We start from the raw sequence: 7,500 nt of genomic DNA, 5'->3' as shown, positions 1-7,500 counted from the left end.
AGACCGGGCCCGGGGCTTGAGCTCCGGCCGGCCGGCCCTGGGGTGCGCGAGCCCCCCGTCCCGCAGGCCACCAGAGGGTCCGGGCACTGGGGACGGGGCTCCACCAGTGCCCGGGGAGGCTCTCCCCAGCCTGGCTAGGGTTCAGAAGGTGGGACCGGGCCCGGGGCTTGAGCGCCGGCCGGCCCCGGGGTGCGCGAGCCCCCCGTCCCGCAGGCCACCAGAGGGTCCGGGCGCTGGGGACTGGGCTCCACCGGGGCCCGGGGAGGCTCACACCAGCCTGGATAGGGTTCGGATGGTGGGACCGGGCCCGGGGCTTGAGCTCCGGCCGGCCGGCCCCGGGGTGTGCAAGCCCCCCGTCCCGCAGGCCACCAGAGGGTCCGGGCGCTGGGGACGGGGCTCCACCGGGGCCCGGGGAGGCTCTCCCCAGCCTGGCTAGGGTTTGGAAGCTGGGACCTGGCCCGGGGCTTGAACTCCATCTGGCAGGCCCCGAGGGTGCTGGAGCCCCCTGTCCTGCAAGCCAGTCGAGGGCCTGGGCGCTAGGATCCCTCTGGGCCTGGGGAGGCATTCCCCGGCCTGGCTAGGGTTCGGAACATGGGACCGGGCCCGGGGCTTTAACTCTGTCTGGTGCTGGAGCCCCCGTCCTGCAATCCAGCTGAGGTTCCGGGTGCTGGGGTCCATCGGGGCCTGCAGAGGCTCTCCCTGGCCTGGGGGTAGGGTTTGGAAGCTAAGCCCCAAGCCCGCCATGAGCAGGACGCCGTTTAGGCCCCGGTCGAGCGGGCGAGTGGATTTGTGGAGCCCTGGCCCCAGCCAAGCAGGTTCAGAGCCTCCCCGTGCCAGACTGACGCACCTGAGGGCCCACCGGAGGTCATGCCCGGGCCCCGGCAGCGCATGGGCAGCATATCCCCAGACCTGGTTACCTGGCAGACTGGGACCTGCTGGCACCCTGGCCCTGCCGAGCCCCAGTTCTCTCCCAGGGCTCGACAAATCGACGACCAGATGGCCGAACTTCCCTGGAAGTCCCGATGAGGTGCCATTCGCCTCCCAGATCCCAGCTAGGGCTCCATGAGGTCGGGTTCTTTTACGCCTTGGGTCCCCTCTGTCACCTCGCGTGCACGGATTGCAAGAAAGGGGGGTAATTTCCCTCCGGATTACTAGGGACAGGGTACGCCCAGACACCCCTCCAAGGCTGGTGGTTCTCTGCCATGGGGACCAGATAGGCTATGCCTGGGTAACACCTCCCTAGGCCACCCGGGGCTTCCTTCCGCCAGGCCGACGGCATGTCAAATTGCCCAGGACGGGCTCCATGGCTCTTGGGCAGTCGTCCCCTGGGCGCCCGGGGCTCCATCCACCCCGGCGGCATGGAAAAGTGGCCAGGACGGGCTCCATGCGTCCCGGGCATTCGTCCCCCGGGCGTCCGGGGCTCCATCCAGGCTGACGGTATGGCAGAGTGCCCGGGTCGGGCTCCATGGTTTTCACGGTGGTCCTCCCCTGGGTGTCTGGGGGCTCCAGGCCGAAGGCATGGAAAAGTGCCCAGGACGGGCTCCATGCGTCCCGGGCATTCGTCCCCCGGGCGTCCGGGGCTCAATCCAGGCTGACGGTATAGCAGAGTGCCCGGGTCGGGCTCCATGGTTTTCACGGTGGTCCTCCCCTGGGTGTCTGGGGGCTCCAGGCCGAAGGCATGGAAAAGTGCCCAGGACGGGCTCCATGCGTCCCGGGCATTCGTCCCGGGACGGGGACGGGGACGGGGACAGGGACAGGGTCGGGAGAGTCCAGGCGGCTTCACTTCCGTGTCCAGCCATCTGATCGCCCAGATTCCCTCGGCCATCTGGTCGTCCGGATCCCCTCGGGCATCTGGTCGCCCGCAACGCTTTCCTATAAGGGCGACCAGATGGCCGAACTTCCCTGGAAGTCCCGATGAGGTGCCATTCGCCGCCCGGATCCCAGCGAGGGCTCCAGGAGGTCGGGTACATTCGCGCCTTGGGTCCCCTCTGTCACCTCGCGTGCACAGATTACAAGAAAAGGGGGTAATTTTCCTCCGGATTACTAGGGAGAAGGGTACGCCCGGACACCCCTCCGAGGCTGGCGGTTCTCTGCCATGGGGACCAGATGGGCTATGCCTGGGCAACACCTCCCTAGGCCACCCGGGGCTTCCTTCCTCCAGGCCAACCGCATGTCAAATTGCCCAGGACGGGCTCCATGGCTCCTGGGCAGTCGTCACCCGGGCGTCCGGGGCTCCATCCAGGCTGACGGCATGGAAAAGTGCCCAGGACAGGCTCCATGCGTCCCGGGCATTCATCCCCCGGGCGTCCGGGGCTCCATCCAGGCTGACGGCATGGCAGAGTGCCCGGGTCGTGATCCATGGTTTCCAGGGATGTCCTCCCCTGGGTGTCTGGGGGCTCCAGGCCGAAGGCATGGAAAAGTGCCCAGGACGGGCTCCATGCGTCCCGGGCATTCGTCCCCTGGGCGTCCGGGGCTCCATCTAGGCTGACGGTATGGCAGAGTGCCCGGGTCGGGCTCCATGGTTTTCACGGTGGCCCTCCCCTGGGTGTCTGGGGGCTCCAGGCCGAAGGCACGGAAAAGTGCCCAGGACGGGCTCCATGCGTCCCGGTCACTCGTACCCCGGACGTCCGGGGCTCCATCCAGGCTGACGGCATGGCAGCGTGCCCGGGTCGGGCTCCATGGGTCCCGGGCAGCCCTCCCCCGGGCGTCCGGGGCTCCCACCTCCAGGCAGACGGCATGTCAAAGTGCCCAGGACGGGCTCCATGAGTCTGGGACAGTCCTCCCCCGGGCGTCTGGGACACCCGTCTCCATGAGGCCAACGGCATAGGCAAAGTACCCAGGACGGGCTCCATGGGTCCCGGGCAGACCTCTCCCCGGGCATCCGGGGCTCCCACCTCCAGGCCGACGGAATGTCAAAGTACCCAGGACGGGCTCCATGGGTCCCGGGCAGCTTCCCCCGGGCGTCCGGGGCACCCACCTCCAGGCCGACGGCATGTCAAAGTACCCAGGACGGGCTCCACGGGTCCCGGGCATTCCTCCCCCCAGGTCGTCCGGGCCCTAGAGCTCCGGTGGTCCAACCTGCGCCTGAGGCCCAGCCGGGGTCCAAGAGCCCTGCCTTGCGTGGGCAGGAAGTCAGGAACCCCACCGCGAAGGCTTGGGATGGATGGGGAGCTGGGAGTCCTTTCGATCCCGGCCATCTGGTCGCCCGCGATGCTTTCCAATGGGGCGACCAGATGGCTGGGCTTCCCTGGAAGTCCCGATGAGGTGCCATTCGCCTCCCGGATCCCAGCTAGGGCTCCATGAGGTCGGGTTCTTTTACGCCTTGGGTCCCCTCTGTCACCTCGCGTGCACGGATTGCAAGAAAGGGGGGTAATTTCCCTCCGGATTACTAGGGGCAGGGTACGCCCGGACACCTCTCCAGGGCTGGTGGTTCTCTGCCCGGGGGACCAGATGAGATATGCCTGGGCAACACCTCCCCCGGGCGTCTGGGGGCTCCATTCTCCGGGCCAACGGCATGGCTCAATGCCCAGGACGGGCTCCACGTGTCCCGGACAGACCGCCCCTGGGCGTCCGGGGCACCCATCTCCAGGAGGCCAATGGGATGGCAAAGTACCCGGGAAGGGCTCCACGGGTCCCGGGCAGCCTTCCCCCGGGCGTCCGGGGCTCCCACCTCCAGGCCGACGGCATGTCACACTGCCCAGGACGGGCTCCATGGGCCCCGGACAGACCTCCCCCCGGGCGTCCGGGGCACCCATCTCCAGGAGGCCAACGGGATGGCAAAGTACCCGGGAAGGGCTCCACGGGTCCCGGGCAGCCTTCCCCCGGGCGTCCGGGGCTCCCACCTCCAGGCCGACGGCATGTCACACTGCCCAGGACGGGCTCCATGGGCCCCGGACAGACCTCCCCCGGGCGTCCGGGGCACCCATCTCCAGGAGGCCAACGGGATGGCAGAGTAACCGGGAAGGGCTCCACGGGTCCCGGGCAGCCTTCCCCCGGGCGTCCGGGGCTCCCACCTCCAGGCCGACGGCATGTCACACTGCCCAGGACGGGCTCCATGGGCCCCGGACAGACCTCCCCCGGGCGTCCGGGGCACCCATCTCCAGGAGGCCAACGGGATGGCAGAGTAACCGGGAAGGGCTCCATGGGTCCCGGGCAGCCCTCCCCCGGGCGTCCGGGGCTCCCACCTCCAGGCCGACGGCATGTCACACTGCCCAGGACGGGCTCCATGGGCCCCGGACAGACCTCCCCCGGGCGTCCGGGGCACCCATCTCCAGGAGGCCAACGGGATGGCAGAGTAACCGGGAAGGGCTCCATGGGTCCCGGGCAGCCCTCCCCCGGGCGTCCGGGGCTCCCACCTCCAGGACGAAGGCATGTCAAAGTGCCCAGGGCGGGCTCCACGGGCCCCGGGCAGCCCTCCCCCCGGGCGTTCGGGGCACACATCTCCAGGAGGCCAACGGCATTGGCAAAGTACCCGGGAAGGGCTCCACGGGTCCCGACCAGGCTTCCCACGGGCGTCCCGGGCACCCTCCTCCAGGCCGACGGCATGTCAAAGTGTCCAGGACGGGCTCCATGGGTCCCGGGCAGCCCGCTCCCGGGCGTCCGGGGCTCCCACCTCCAGGCCGACGGCATGTCAAAGAGCCCAGGACGGGATCCACGGGTACCGGGCAGTCCTCCCCCGGGCGTCCGGGGCTCCCATCTCCAGGCCAACGGCATGGCTCAATGCCCAGGACGGGCTCCATGGGTCCCGCGCAGGCCTCCCCCGGACGCGTCCGGGGCAACCATCTCCATGAGGCCAACGGCATTGGCAAAGTACCCGGGAAGGGCTCCACGGGTCCCGGGCAGGCCTCCCCCGGGCGTCCAGGGCACCCACCTCCAGGCCGACGGCATGTAAAAGTGCCCAGGACCAGTTCCACGGGTCCCGGGCAGTCCTCCCCCGGGCGTCCGGGGCTCCCTTCCCCGGGCCAAAGCATTCCAGAGTGCCCAGGACGGGCTCCACGGGTCCCGGGCGTCCAGGGCTCCCTTCCCCGGGCCAACGGCTTGTCAGAGTGCCCAGGACGGGCTACGGGCCCCGGGCGTCCGGGGCACCCTTCCCCGGGCCAGCGGCATGTCAGAGTGCCCAGGACGAGTTCCACGGGACCCGGACGTCCGGGGCTCCCTTCCCCGGGCCAACGGCATACAGGAGTGCCCAGGACGGGCTCCACAGGTCCCGGTCGTCTGGGGCTCCCTTCCCCGGGCCAACAGCTTGTCAGAGTGCCCAGGACGGGCTCCACGGGTCCCGGGCAGTCCTCCCCCGGGCCAACAGCAGGTCAGAGTGCCCAGGACGGGCTCCACGGGTCCCGGGCAGCTCCATGCCCAAACCCATTTGAAAACCCGCCGCAGCGAAGGGGTTATAGGCGGCCATCTATTCGAATGCACAAATGCATGCTGTGACATCGCATTCCTTTACAGCGAGATGCCTTGGCATCGCAAGTCAGTAGATCAACTTGATCTAGAGGACACACAAACTAAAGGCATAATACCATCTATTTTTCAAACTCCAACCTGCGCAACAGGAGGGAAAGTGTTGATATACTAGCCCCTTCAGTGCTAATGACGGCTCCTGCTCGTCACGATTCCAGTAGGGAAGGTGTTGGTACATTCCTTATGTTGGAGCGCCATCTAGAGCAAGTCCGGTAGATAATGTGTTTGCAATAGTAGCGCGCAATGCTTTCCAATGGGGCGACCAGATTGCCGGGCTGACATGGAAGGCCTGAGGTCCAGGGGAGGGCGGCCTCCCCATCCCGGGCGCTGTCCTTGGTCCTGCTGCGTGGCAGGGTGCCCGGGACGGGGTCCTGGAGGGCCCGGGGAGGCTTCCCCCTGCGCCTCCGGGCTTGGGAGCCCAGGCTGGGTCCAGGGGCCCGGCCGGGCCCCGGGTCGGGTGCCACGGCCCTGGGCCCTGTCTCCCAGCCTGCCGCACTGCCAAGGGCCCGGAAAGGGGTTCCGGTGTGCCCGGGGAGCCTCCCCTTGCTTGGCTGGGTTCAGGAGCAGTGGCTAGGGCCCCTGAGGGCCCGGGGAGGGCGGCCTCCCCACCCCGGGCTCTGTCCTTGGTCCTGCTGCGTGGCAGGGTGCCCGGGATGGGGTCCGGAGGGACCGGGGAGGCGTCCCATGCACCTCCGGGCTTGGGAGCCCCGGCTGCGTCCAGGGGCCCGGCCGGGCCCCGGGTCGGTTTCTCCGGCCCTGGGCCCTGTCTCCCAGCCTGCCGCACTGCCAAGGGCCCGGGAAGGGGTTCCGGTGTGCCCGGGGAGCCTCCCCTTGCTTGGCGGGGTTCAGGAGCAGTGGCTAGGGCCCCTGAGGGCCCGGGGAGGGTGGCCTCCCCACCCCGGGCTCTGTCCTTGGTCCTGCTGCGTGGCAGGGTGCCCGGGACGGGGTCCGGAGGGACCGGGGAGGCGTCCCATGCACCTCCGGGCTTGGGAGCCCCGGCTGCGTCCAGGGGCCCGGCCGGGCCCCGGGTCGGTTTCTCCGGCCCTGGGCCCTGTCTCCCAGCGTGCCGCACTGCCAAGGGCCCGGGAAGGGGTTCCGATGTGCCCGGGGAGCCTCCCCTTGCTTGGCTGGGTTCAGGAGCAGTGGCTAGGGCCCCTGAGGGCCCGGGGAGGGCGGCCTCCCCACCCCGGGCTCTGTCCTTGGTCCTGCTGCGTGGCAGGGTGCCCGGGACGGGGTCCGGAGGGACCGGGGAGGCGTCCCATGCACCTCCGGGCTTGGGAGCCCCGGCTGCGTCCAGGGGCCCGGCCGGGCCCCGGGTTGGTTTCTCCGGCCCTGGGCCCTGTCTCCCAGCCTGCCGCACTGCCAAGGGCCCGGGAAGGGGTTCCGGTGTGCCCGGGGAGCCTCCCCTTGCTTGGCTGGGTTCAGGAGCAGTGGCTAGGGCCCCCGAGGGCCCGGGGAGGGCGGCCCCCCCACCCCGGGCTCTGTCCTTGGTCCTGCTGCGTGGCAGGGTGCCCGGGACGGGGTCCGGAGGGACCGGGGAGGCGTCCCATGCGCCTCCGGGCTTGGGAGCCCCGGCTGGGTCCAGGGGCCCGGGCGGGCCCCGGGTCGGGTGCTCAGGCCCTGGGCCCTGTCTCCCAGCCTGCCGCACTGCCAAGGGCCCGGAAAGGGGTTCCGATGTGCCCGGGGAGCCTCCCCTTGCTTGTCTGTGTTCAGGAGCTCCATCCGGGGCCCCTGAGGGCCCCGGGGAGGGTGGCCTCCCCACCCCGGGCTCCGTCCTGGGTCCTGCCGCGGGGCAGGGTGCCCGGGACGGGGTCCGGCGGGCCCGGGGAGGCTTCCCCTGTGCCTCCGGGCCTGGGAGCCCCGGCTGGGTCCAGGGGCCCGGTCGGGGCCCCGGGTCGGGCGCTCCGGCCCTGGGCCCGGTCCTCCGGGCTGCCGCTCCACCCAGGGCCCAGGACAGGGGTCCGTCGGTCCCTTGCAGGCCTCCCCTGCTTGTCAAGGTGTAAGCGGGCCCCGGGTCGGAGGGCCCGCCGGCCCCTGGCA

This window comes from Lissotriton helveticus, chromosome 9, assembly GCF_964261635.1.
Source record: "Lissotriton helveticus chromosome 9, aLisHel1.1, whole genome shotgun sequence".
NCBI lineage: Eukaryota > Metazoa > Chordata > Amphibia > Caudata > Salamandridae > Lissotriton > Lissotriton helveticus.
Note: the sequence above shows the minus strand (reverse complement) of the source record.